Source organism: Schistocerca cancellata, chromosome 10 (assembly GCF_023864275.1).
Source record: "Schistocerca cancellata isolate TAMUIC-IGC-003103 chromosome 10, iqSchCanc2.1, whole genome shotgun sequence".
In the NCBI taxonomy this organism is placed as follows: Eukaryota; Metazoa; Arthropoda; class Insecta; order Orthoptera; family Acrididae; genus Schistocerca; species Schistocerca cancellata.
The window spans coordinates 26,589,528-26,603,713 of record NC_064635.1 but is presented as its reverse complement, the minus strand read 5'-3'; positions in this window follow the sequence as shown (position 1 = coordinate 26,603,713).

The window sequence follows — 14,186 nt, the reverse complement described above, 5'->3', positions numbered from 1 at the left end:
ACTTTGTGAGGAAAGATGTAATTTATAAGCGTTATTTTAACATTGCAAGTATAGGGCGTTCCGGAGCCCCTTAATAGAAACAGTTTCACGAACTGGGCAAGTCAATAACGTGCTGACCCACCGCTGGGCCTTATGCAAGCAGTTATTCGGCCTGTCACTGATCGACGGAGCCGTTTGATGTCCCCCTGAGGGATCCCATGCCAAATTCTGTCCAAGTGGCGCGTTACATCGTCATAATACCGAGTACCTTGGAGGGCCCTGCCCGTAATGCACCAAACCTTTTTCAACTGGAGAGAGATCCGGCGGCCTTGCTGGTTAATGTAAAGTGTGGCAAGCACGAAGACATGCAGTATTAATTCTCGACATGTGCGGGCGAGAATTATCTTGCTGAAACGTAATCCCAGGATGGCTTGCCATAAAGAGCAACAAAACTGGTCGTAGAATGTCGATGACGAACCTCTCTGCTCTTAGAGTACCGCTGTTGGCAACCAAAGGGGTCCTGCCTGCTATGGAAAGAATTGGCACCCAAGACCACCACTTTTTATTGTCTGGTGTAAATCCAAGATTATATTTTATTCAGAAGAATATTCACGACAGCATTGTGTGCGGAATTTGACCGGAATATTAACAAAAAAGGACTTCTTCGATACTAAAATACACTACACGATACGGAACGCCGTGCTGGATCCCAACGGCCTCGTATCACTAGCAGTCGAGATGACAGGCATCTTATCTGCATGGCTGTAACGGATCGTGCAGCCACGTCTCGATCCCTGAGCCAACAGATGGGGACGTTTGCAAGACAACAACCATCTACACGAACAGTTCGACGACGTTTGCAGCTGCATGGACTATCAGCTCGGAGACCATGGCTGCGGTTACAATTGATGCTGCATCACAGACAGGGGCGCCTGCGATGGTGTACTCAACGACGAAGCTGGGTGCACGAATGGCAAAACGTCATTTTTTCGGATGAATCCAGGTTCTGTTTACAGCATCATGATGGTCGCATCCGTGTTTGGCGACATCGCGGTGAACGCACATTGGAAGCGTGTATTCGTCATCGCCATACTGGCGTGTCACCCGGCGTGATGGTATGGGGTGCCATTGGTTACACGTCTCGGTCACCTCTTGTTCGCATTGACGGCACTTTGAACAGTGGACGTTACACTTCAGATGTGTTACGAGCCGTGGTTCTACCCTTCATCCGATCCCTGCGAAACCCTACATTTCAGCAGGATAATGCACGACCGCATGCTGCAGGTCCTGTACGGGCCTTTCTGGATACAGAAAATGTTCGACTGCTGCCCTGGCCAGCACATTCTCCAGATCTCTCAGCAATTGAAAACGTCTGGTCAATGTTGGCCGAGCAACTGGCTCGTCACAATACTCTTGATGAACTGTGGTATCGTGTTGAAGCTGCATGGACAGCTGTACCTGTACACGCCATCCAAGTTCTGTGTGACTCAATGCCCAGGCTTATCAAGGCCGTTATTATGGCCAGAGGTGGTTGTTCTGGGTACTGATTTCTCAGGATCTATGCATCCAAATTGCGTGAAAATGTAATCACATCTCACTTCTAGTATAATATATTTGTTCAATGAATATCTGTTTATCATCTGCATTTCTGCTTGGTGTAGCAATTTTAATGGCCAGTAGTGTAATAATAAATAATTATTGTTAGTGACATAATTTAATTTTCTGTGAAAATAATATCTCGGAGAATACTCATGAAAAAAGATAATGGAAATCTTCATTTTTTGTTATCTGTGATTCTTCTAGAATAATCCTTCTTCTTGTTCGAACTGTTGTCATGATCGGACGTGGCTGATGTCTGGTAACACTGGGGTCTGTAAAAAAAACTGTATTATGTTGTTAATTAATATTTGAATAATAAAGTTTCTGTGTGATTGAAATAAATCTTCTTTATTTAAACTTTTATTTCATTGTAATTCTCGTCCTATATAAATGTTGTTTTCTGATCAGCTACAAAGGAGCGGAGTCATTAGCGCTATTGATCTACAGCGCGGTTTATTGGTAAATGCTGAATAATAAGCGATTAATATCGAGAAATATTTTCAAATGTTAATGCATATAGTGAAGCTACAAAAAGATTTAGTACAGTAAAACAGGGCGTCAAGCAGAACCGATAAGTGATTGTCTTATGTTAGTCGCCATCTTAATGAAATATTGCAGCCGCAGTTTTAAATTGATTTTCTATACGGACATAAACGTTGTTGGTGATAATTGCGATAATAATTGTGTATCGGTGGCCCACAACCAACTTAGAGGAAATAAATTCGAGTTAGATTGTGAATAATTTTTAAATATAGTGCAAATAGCATCGTACGTGATATAAATTCTTATCTGCTGATGTATAAAGTCTGCTTATTTCGTAACAACTTTTATGAACTATTTTGACAGGAAAAATACATTAATGTCGTGCACGTGTAGTATTGTGTGTCAAAACTGTTCATTTTGCTTAAAGAAAAGTGCTGCCACCTCTAATAACAGTAGCGTTAAATTCGATAACCGATCTGCAACTTAGTGCTATTTACACTGCTTGACAGACAACATTGCTACACGTTCCCAGGTGGAGAGATGCTGGCGAGAGAAGTGCTGAAAGGATGCGGAAACTTCAAAGTAGGAGGGCGTCTCATCAACACCATCAAGTATGCAGACGACCTGGTTGCGCTCGCCAAAAATCAGAGACAGCTGCAACACATGATGAACAATTTGGTGGGAACGGGAAGAAAATACGGCACGGAAATCAACATCGAAAAATCAAAAGTGATGCGTATATCAAAACGTGAAAAACACTTGAAAATAACTGTTGACATTCGGGAAACTGGAAAATGTGAATCAGTTCAAGTACCTGGGAAGTTTATCACAAAGGATGCCCACTGCACCAACGAAATCGGAGAAAGAATCGCCATGGCCACAACTGCTTTCAACAAGAAGAGGACTCCGCTGACCAGCAAGTTGAGTTTGGCATTGAGGAAAAAAAACTGATAAAGTGCTACATTTGGAGCATTGCTCTGTATGGAGCAGAGACATGGACCATGAGAAAGAAGGAGAAAAAATACTTAGAGAGCTTTGAAATGTGGTGCTGGAGGACAATGGAAACGGTCAAGTGAACAGATCGTATAGAAAATGACGATGTACTGCGAAGAGTGGGAGAGAAGAGAAGTGTTCTGCGTACAATTCTACAGAGAAAGGCCAACTGGATTAGACATGTACTTAGACACGACGGACTCATACATGATGTCATCGAAGGGAAACTCACAAGGGAACCTCCCCATCGCACCCCCCTCAGATTTAGTTATAAGTTGGCACAGTGGATAGGCCTTGGAAAACTGGACACAGATCAATCGAGAAAACCGGAAGAAGTTGTGTGAAACTATGAAAAAAAAAGCGAAATATACAAACTGAGTAGTCCATGTGCAATATAAGCAATACAAGGACAATGCCAGATCAGGACTGTCGTGGTCCCGTGGTTAGCGTGAACAGCTGCGGAACGAGGGGTCCTTGGATCAAGTCTTCCCTTGGGCGAAAATTTTACTTTATTTATTTTCGCAAAGTTATGATCTGTCCGTTCGTTCATTGACGTCTCTGTTCACTGTAATAAGTTTAGTGTCTGTGTTTTGCGACCGCACCGCAAAACCGTGCGATTAGTAGACGAAAGGACGTGCCTCTCCAATGGGAACCGAAAACATTTGATCGCAATGTCATAGGTCAACCTATTCCTCCACAGGAAAACACGTCTGATATATTCTGTACGACACTGGTGACGGCACGTGCGTCACATGACAGGAATATGTTGTCGACCCACCTACCTTGTACACTTGGCGAATGGGTAAAAAGATTCTTCTACCTTGCCCGATTTAGGTTTTCTTGTCGATGTGATAATCACTTCCAAAAAAGTGATCGCATCGGACGGACGGACGGACAGATAATAATTGTCTGAAAGTAAAAAATTAAAACTTTTCACTCGAGGGAAGACTTGAACCAAGGACCTTTCATTCCGCAGCTGCTCACGCTAACCACGGGACCACGGCGCCCCTCAGTTCACATTGTCCTTGATGTTGCTTATCTTGTCATGGACTACTCAGTTTGTATATTTTGCTTATTTTTTTCATAGTTCCATACAACTTCTTCCTGTTTCCTCGATTGATCTGAGTTCAGTTTTTCAAGGCCTATTCACTGTGCCAACTTATAACTAAATCTGAGGGGGGTGCGATGGGGAGGTTCCCTTGTCAGAGGAAACGCAGGACGAAGAAGAAGAAGAATTCAACATCTGCACGTCATGAAAGATGGAAGGAGATGCAACAGACTGAAGGAAGAAGCTGAGGACAGAGAACAGTGGAATCAGAAATTCTCCGTACGAATACATGGACCTGCCACTAGGCAGAATACTACATAATAATAATAATAATAATAATACATTGATAATAAGTAAATAGTCTTATTGTATTCTTGCTGAAGTTGTACAACGCGCAATCAAACCACAATACTTCGCACGCCACATTGGCGCCCAACGTGGGGCCACAGTACAGGACATTTGTTATAATATTGTCATTCCTTACCATAACAAAAGATTAATATTCATGTTATTTTCTTTTCATGCATCATTGACAATCCGACGCGGGACAAATCACCGTACGTACAAGGTTATTACAAATGATTGAAGCGATTTCACAGGTCTACAATAACTTTATTATTTGAGATATTTTCACAATGCTTTGCACACACATACAAAAATTCAAAAAGTTTTTTTAGGCATTCACAAATGTTCGATATGTGCCCCTTTAGTGATTCGGCAGACATCAAGCCGATAATCAAGTTCCTTCCACACTCGGCGCAGCATGTCCCCATCAATGAGTTCGAAAGCATCGTTGATGCGAGCTCGCAGTTCTGGCACGTTTCTTGGTAGAGGAGGTTTAAACACTGAATCTTTCACATAACCCCACAGAAAGAAATCGCATGGGGTTAAGTCGGGAGAGCGTGGAGGCCATGACATGAATTGCTGATCATGATCTCCACCACGACCGATCCATCGGTTTTCCAATCTCCTGTTTAAGAAATGCCGAACATCATGATGGAAGTGCGGTGGAGCACCATCCTGTTGAAAGATGAAGTCGGCGCTGTCGGTCTCCAGTTGTGGCATAAGCCAATTTTCCAGCATGTCCAGATACACGTGTCCAGTAACGTTTTTTTCGCAGAAGAAAAAGGGGCCATGAGATTGCACAAAACACGTTAACTTTTGGTGAATTTCGAATTTTCTGCACGAATGCGTGAGGATTCTCTACCGCCCAGATTCGCACATTGTGTCTGTTCACTTCACCATTAAGAAAAAATGTTGCTTCGTCACTGAAAACAAGTTTCGAACTGAACGAATCCTCTTCCATGAACTGTTGCAACCGTGTCGAAAATTCAAAGCGTTTGACTTTTTCATCGGGTGTCAGGGCTTGTAGCAATTGTAAACGGTAAGGCTTCTGCTTTAGCCTTTTCCGTAAGATTTTCCAAACCGTCGGCTGTGGTATGTTTAGCTCCCTGCTTGCTTTATTCGTCGACTACCGCGGGCTACGCGTGAAACTTGCCCGCACGCGTTCAACCGTTTCTTCGCTCACTGCAGACCGACCCGTTGATTTCCCCTTACAGAGGCATCCAGAAGCTTTAAACTGCGCATACCATCGCCGAATGGAGTTAGTAGTTGGTGGATCTTTGTTGAACTTCGTCCTGAAGTGTCGTTGCACTGTTATGACTGACTGATGTGAGTGCATTTCAAGCACGACATACGCTTTCTCGTCTCCTGTCGCCATTTTGTCTCACTGCGCTCTCGAGCGCTTTGGCGGCAGAAACCTGAAGTGCGGCTTCAGCCAAACAAAACTTTATGAGTTTTTCTACGTATCTGTAGTGTGTCGTGACCACATGTCAATGAATGGAGCTACAGTGAATTTATGAAATCGCTTCAATCATTTGTAATAGCCCTGTATTTATCGTACGGCATGTAGTGGACGCAATCAGGCTGGTATCCAGGACGTCTCCAGCCACGTCTTCCACCTGGAATCTCACTGACTGGAGTAGAACTGTCGTCAGTGACGAGTGCCGCTTCGAACTGAGAACTGATGATCGGCGAAGATATCCTTTCATGCAGATAGGACAGATACTCGAGCTTGGCACTGATGAAGGAATCATCCTGACATTTGCCTGAAATAATTTAGGACAACGATGGGAGACCTAAATTTGAGTGGCCGGACGGAGCAGACACCATATTCCCGAGTTTGAGATCAGTGTATTAATAACTGCCTAGCCTTATTTACCTGGCCCTTATTGTACTACGCTCTTTGTTTTACACTTAATTTGCTCCGCTTAACTTTTAATATAAAACACAGTTTATGCTACGCAGCACTCACTTAGCAAACACATCGGGTCACTCCTGGACCCGAACATGCTGCTATGCTCCTTGCGGTAACTCCAGTGTGTTTGGAAAACTGACCCTTAATGTCCGCCTGAAAAACTGAGTCAGCATCCCTCTACCCAAGATGAGCGAGAAGTTGAGATCAGGAGAATAACAGCACATGACTACCGTAAACTATAGATATTTGCACATGATTTTCTTGTAATAGCGTTGCATTGTGATCATGTATTTTAATGCGACAGGTTGTTGGAATTGTCCCCTTTTACTACTAACTGCTACTCCGAGCCCTCTAAGTAATGTTTAGCTCCCTAGTATGCGTTTCTCACGAAGAACGTGTAAGATGGCTATTTTTTCGATCATGCAACTGGAAACGTTAATATTTGTAAAGGAAAATGGTGCATTTGAAGAATTGTGGTCAGAGAAAAAGTTGCTGGCAACAGTTTTGTGGCGGCGTTCGTAGCGACAAACACTTCGCTGTAGAAACGGCTTACGAAGTCACCGCCACACTTTTAATAGCGGGCCGACCGGTCCGCTGGAACAGTGAACAGAAAGATGAAAACCCAAACACTCTGATTAAATAAAAGTCGGTACTTATCTTTATTAACGAAGATACAGAAACACAGTAGTGAACTCCGTGTCTACAGAAATCTGTCTAGTTCGAGTCGGAGCGGCTAGGTCAGCGTCGGCTGACGACAAACAACAACTCTGCTGCGATGAACACACAACTGACTAGCAAGTACACGAATCGGTGGCGAGTATACAACTGAGCGGCGAGTACAGAACTGTCCTAGCGCTCGCGACTCCAGCGCTTAAGAAGCCAGAAGCCAGCGGTGGCGCGCGCAGACTTGCGGCGATTTCCTGTATCGCTGGCGCTGCTTATGCGGACGGCGTCCGGACTTTGATGCTGCCAACCTTTTGGCAGGATATAACAAACAGTATCTTTGTCTGTGATGGCAGCACTGTGGAGTGGTAAAATCTTTGACAGACAGTGGTGGATAGCTGCAGTGTGCAGCAGCTGGGGTTCGTTGGGTTTAGAGCGTAATGCGTGGACGCAGTTTTCGAACTATGTGAGTTGCAAACTTATTAGGAAGAGGAATGGTGACTCAGAAGTATGGTTGGATAGCATACGCATGTAAAATAGGTTTTGAAATGAAGAATAGCCGGCTGCTGTGGCCGAGGGGTTCTAGGCGCTTCAGTCCGGAACCACGCGGGTGCTATGGTCGGAGGTTCGAATCCTGCCTCGAGCATGGATGTGTGTGATGTCCTTACGTTAGTTAGCTTTGCGTAGTTCTAAGTCTAGGGGACTGATAACCTCAGCTGTTAAGCCCCAGAGTGCTGAGAGCCATTTGAAATGAAGAAAAAGGTATTATTTGATGAGGTAAAAACTTTATTTCTATTTTTGTGGACTTGTATTGTTGGTCCACTTCACCCTCGTAGCAGACGAGTTTTTTATAATTATTCTATTGATTGATCTTCTGGGTAAATTTACTATACCATGGAAGTTATTAGCTTAAATGAATTTTCATACAGGGTGTTTCAAAAATGACCGGTATATTTGAAACGGCAATAAAAACTAAACGAGCGGCGATAGAAATACACCGTTTGTTGCAATATGCTTGGGACAACAGTACATTTTCAGGCGGACAAACTTTCGAAATTACAGTAGTTACAATTTTCAACAACAGATGGCGCTGCAAGTGATGTGAAAGTTATAGAAGACAACGCAGTCTGTGGGTGCGCCATTCTGTACGTCGTCTTTCTGCTGTAAGCGTGTGCTGTTCACAACGTGCAAGTGTGCTGTAGACAACATGGTTTATTCCTTAGAACAGAGGATTTTTCTGGTGTTGGAATTCCACCGCCTAGAACACAGTGTTGTTGCAACAAGACGAAGTTTTCAACGGAGGTTTAATGTAACCAAAGGACCGAAAAGCGATACAATAAAGGATCTGTTTGAAAAATTTCAACGGACTGGGAACGTGACGGATGAACGTGCCGGAAAGGTAGGGCGACCGCGTACGGCAACCACAGAGGGTAACGCGCATCTAGTGCAGCAGGTGATCCGACAGCGGCCTCGGGTTTCCGTTCGCCGTGTTGCAGCTGCGGTCCAAATGACGCCAACGTCCACGTATCGTCTCATGCGCCAGAGTTTACACCTCTATCCATACAAAATTCAAACGCGGCAACCCTTCAGCGCCGCTATCATTGCTGCACGAGAGACATTCGCTAACGATATAGTGCACAGGATTGATGACGGCGATATGCATGTGGGCAGCATTTGGTTTACTGACGAAGCTTATTTTTACCTGGACGGCTTCGTCAATAAACAGAACTGGCGCATATGGGGAACCGAAAAGCCCCATGTTGCAGTCCTATCGTCCCTGCATCCTCAAAAAGTACTGGTCTGGGCCGCCATTTCTTCCAAAGGAATCATTGGCCCATTTTTCAGATCAGAAACGATTACTGCATCACGCTATCTGGACATTCTTCGTGAATTTGTGGCGGTACAAACTGCCTTAGACGACACTGCGACCACCTCGTGGTTTATGCAAGATGGTGCCCGGCCACATCGCACGGCCGACTTCTTTAATTTCCTGAATGAATATTTCGATGATCGTGTGATTGCTTTGGGCTATCCGAAACATACAGGAGGCGGCGTGGATTGGCCTCCCTATTCGCCAGACATGAACCCCTGTGACTTCTTTCTGTGGGGACACTTGAAAGACCAGGTGTGCCGGCAGAATCCAGAAACAATTGAACAGCTGAAGCAGTACATCTCATCTGCATGTGAAGCCATTCCGCCAGACACGTTGTCAAAGGTTTCGGGTAATTTCATTCAGAGACTACGCCATATTATTGCTACGCATGGTGGATATGTGGAAAATATCGTACTATAGAGTTTCCCAGACCGCAGCGCCATCTGTTGTTGAAAATTGTAACTACTGTAATTTCGAAAGTTTGTCTGCCTGAAAATTTACTGTTGTCCCAAGCATATTGCAACAAACGGTGTATTTCTATCGCTGCTCGTTTAGTTTTTATTGCCGTTTCAAATATACCGATCATTTTTGAAACACCCTGTATTAGAGTCTGTAATTGGTTTCTCCGATAAGTACGTTTCTAACTGAAATTTCAGTACTTATAGGATGAGTCTTGTGTTTCGTCGCAAGTGAGGTTCATAATACGTGATTGTTTAATTTCCTTTGCGCAATGTAGGTTGTGTCAGTTTCTTTATTTCTCCAGGTCCATATGTTAGTGCAGAAATTTTCGTGTGTTTAAGGCTACATTCTTATACAGACGAACAGTACAGTTTTTTTTTTCTTTTTTTTTTACACAGTTAGGTTTTTTTGAAACAGTTCGCACTGACCACGTCTAATGAGCGTGAAATTGTTGGTTTGCTCATTTATTTGCTTATGAATAAGATCGGTTTTCAAACACACAGGATCCTTCTCAGTTTCATGTAAGTGGAGTGGCTTTGAGCTCAGTAGCACATTTAGGTTATCAGTTCACATTCCCAGGTTTCTATTTACGCTAACGCAAACACCGAAGTGAAGGCTATTCACTTACAAATGTTTTAGCAGCCTCTTTAAACAGAGGTATTTTAGTATACTGTTTGATCTTCTTGCGCCTTTAATTATACAATATTACTCCGTAATAGAAAAATGCTATTTTGTGTTTTTGTTTATTTTCCCCAAGTAAATGCATGTCCAAGCTGACTCTTGTTCTACGATTATATATAGAACTGTCCGATAGCGAATTGCTTATTAATGTTTCCCTTGATTTCATTATTATTTTTTTGAATGGCTCTAAGCACTATGGGACTTAACATCTGAGGTCATCAGTCCCCTAGACTCAGAACTACTTAAACCTAACTATCCTAAGGACATCACACACATCCAAGCCCGAGGCAGGATTCGAACCTGCGACCGTAGCAGCCGCGTGGTTCCGGACTGAAGCGCCTAGAACCTCTCGGCCACAGCGGCCGGCCATAACTGATGGATGTACTAACTTAGTGTATTTAGGATCCGCAGTTTTCTATACTAACACTTCTAGTTATTATTCTTACGGTACTGTTCAGCAATTTTCAAAACTTCGATCCCCAGGAAGGTATTCCATAGCTAAGAATAGGCAGTGAGCGTTTATAGGAAGAATATTTCACCACCACACATTAGTTGCCACAGACTGATGGTATTGTCCCAGGAGCATAACATGCTGATGGTATTCCTTTTGGCAGTATCCTTGTGGGTTCATTCCACTTAAATGACAACCAGTATTAGTCCTTTTTGTTTGTTACACAATCTACAGATTTATCATCTATGCTTAACGCGACGTAGATATGGTTTTGCAGTAATTGTAAGACATTCCACTGCACTTACGGAAATCTACTTGGTACCGACATAACGCATCTACCGCCATTCCGTAGAGATAAGCAGAGAATTTTTTAGTATCACGTTTAGGGATCGTGAGATTGAGCGTTTGGGAAACAAAAAATGGTCTGCAGGCTCACCAAACGTTAACACCTGTTAATATAATTTTCGTCGCAGGTGAGAGGTCTATGAGGAACCATGGACGTTCTGGAAGACATGAATTACCGCACAATACGAGTGTGTGCTGTGACAACTCCAGATGAAATTCAGCGTGCAATATTGTCTGTCCAGAATCGCTTTGTAGCACTTAGAAGAAAACAGGAGAAAACTGGGTACCTTAATTTTTAATTAATAAAAATGATTTGCAGTGATCGATAAGTTTTTAAATTGAGGTTATTCAGATCTCTTATATATATTCAAAAATCTGGTAATAGTCTGGTTTCAGCTTAAGATAAACCATTTAAACATAAGAATCTGTAAAGTCTTTAGGACAAACTAACGGGTTTTGCCCGACCTGTGGGGTAAAACTGAGTATCCATTTAAATAAACGGAAAAAAATAGAAAGAAAAAACAAGCTACATCATGGTCGCAAATAAAACAGTGACCTGAATATAGATTAAATTTCCTTTACATCTATGGTCACAAACTTTTTTGTCATCGGACTACCAGCTTCGGTCTATAATGTCCGTCTTCACATCTGTTTTATAGAAAACTTGTCCTAATGTACTGGGGCCATAGTGGCATCGGCAAATATTAAACACAAAATCAGCGCCAGCATCGTCAAATATATAGAGGGTGGTCCACTGATCGTGACTGGGACAAATATCTCGCGAAATAAGCGTCAAACGGAAAAACAACAAAAGACGAAACTCGTCTAGCTTGAAGGGGGAAACGAGATGGCGCTATGATTGGCCCGCTAGATGGCGCTACCATAGATCAAACAGATATCAGCTGCGGTTTGTTAAATAGGAACCCCCATTTTCTATTACATATTCGTGTAGTATGTAAAGAAATATGAATATTTTAGTTGGACCACTATTTTCGCTTTGTGATAGGTGCCGTTCTAATAGTCACAAACATATGGCTCACAATTTTAGACGCACAGTTGGTAACAGGTAGGTTCTTTAGAATTTAAATACAGAACGTAGGTACTTTTGAACATTTTATTTCGGTTGTTCCAATGTGATACATGTACCTTTGTGAACTTATCGTTTCTGTGACCGCATGCTGTTACAGCGTGATTACCTGTAAATACCACATTAATGCAATAAATGCTCAAAATGATGTCCGTCAACCTCAATGCATTTGGCAATACGTGTAACGACATTCCTCTCAACAGCGAGTAGTTCGCCTTCTGTAATGTTCTCACATGCACTGACAATGCGCTGACGCATGTTGTCAGGCGTTGTCGGTGGATCACGATAGCAAATGTCCTTCAACTTTCCCCACAGAAAGAAATCCGGGGACGTCAGATCCGTTGAACGTGCGGGCCACGGTATGGTGCTTCGACGACCAATCCACCTCTCATGAAATATGCTAGTCAATACCGCTTCAACCGCACGCGAGCTATTTGCCGGACATCCTTCATGCTGGAAGCACATCGCCATTCTGTCATGCAGTGAAACATCTTGTAGTAACGTCGGTAGAACATTACGTAGGAAATCAGCATACATTGCACCATTTATATTGCCATCGATAAAATGGGAGCCAATTATCCTTCGTCCCTTAATGCCGCTCCATACATTAACCCGCCAAGGTCGCTGATGTTGCACTTGTCGCAGCCATCGTGGATTTTCCGTTGCCCAATACTGCATATTATCCCGGTTTACGTTACCGCTGTTGGTGAATGACGCTTCGTCGCTAAATAGAACACGTCCAGAAAATCTGTCATCGTCCCGTAATTTCTCTTGTGCCCAGTGGCAGAACTGTACATGACGTTCAAAGTTGTCGCCATGCAATTCCTGGTGCATGGAAAGATGGTACGGGTTCAATCGATGTTGATGTAGCATTCTCACCATCGACGTTTTTGAGATACCCGATTCTCGCGCAATTTGTCTGCTACTGATGTGCGGATTAGCCGCAACAGCAGCAAAAACACCTACCTGGGCATCATCATTTGTTGCAGGTCGTGGTTGACGTTTCACATGTGGCTGAACACTTCCTGTTTCCTTAAATAACGTAGCTATCCGGCGAACGGTCCGGACACTTGGATGATGTCGTCCAGGATACCGAGCAGCATACATAGCACACGCCCGTTGGGCATTTTGATCACAATAGCCATACATCAACACGATATCGACATTTTCCGCAATTGGTAAACGGTCCATTATAACGCGGGTAATGTATCGCGAAGCAAATACCGTACGCACTGGCGGAATGTTACGTGATACCACATACTTGCACGTTTGTGACTATTACGGCGCCATCTATCACAAAGCGAAAAAAGTGGTCCAACTAAAACAATCATATTTCTCTACGTACTACACGAATATGTAATGAAAAATGGGTGTTCCTCTTTAAAAAAATACAGTTGACATCCGTTTTACCTATGACAGCCCCATCTAACGGGCCAACCATAGCGCCATCTAGTTTCCCCCTTCAAGCTAGACGAGTTTCGTTCTTTGTAGTTTTTTCGTTTGATGCTTATTTCATGAGATATTTGGCCCAGTCACTGTCAATGGACCACACTGTAAAGCAGTAGCGGGTAGTTACAGAACAAAATCCAGTTAACAAAATACACTCCTGGAAATTGAAATAAGAACACCGTGAATTCATTGTCCCAGGAAGGGGAAACTTTATTGACACATTCCTGGGGTCAGATACATCACATGATCACACTGACAGAACCACAGGCACATAGACACAGGCAACAGAGCATGCACAATGTCGGCACTAGTACAGTGTATATCCACCTTTCGCAGCAATGCAGGCTGCTATTCTCCCATGGAGACGATCGTAGAGATGCTGGATGTAGTCCTGTGGAACGGCTTGCCATGCCATTTCCACCTGGCGCCTCAGTTGGACCAGCGTTCGTGCTGGACGTGCAGACCGCGTGAGACGACGCTTCATCCAGTCCCAAACATGCTCAATGGGGGACAGATCCGGAGATCTTGCTGGCCAGGGTAGTTGACTTACACCTTCTAGAGCACGTTGGGTGGCACGGGATACATGCGGACGTTCATTGTCCTGTTGGAACAGCACGTTCCCTTGCCGGTCTAGGAATGGTAGAACGATGGGTTCGATGACGGTTTGGATGTACCGTGCACTATTCACTGTCCCCTCGACGATCACCAGTGGTGTACGGCCAGTATAGGAGATCGCTCCCCACACCATGATGCCGGGTGTTGGCCCTGTGTGCCTCGGTCGTATGCAGTCCTGATTGTGGCGCTCACCTGCTCGGCGCC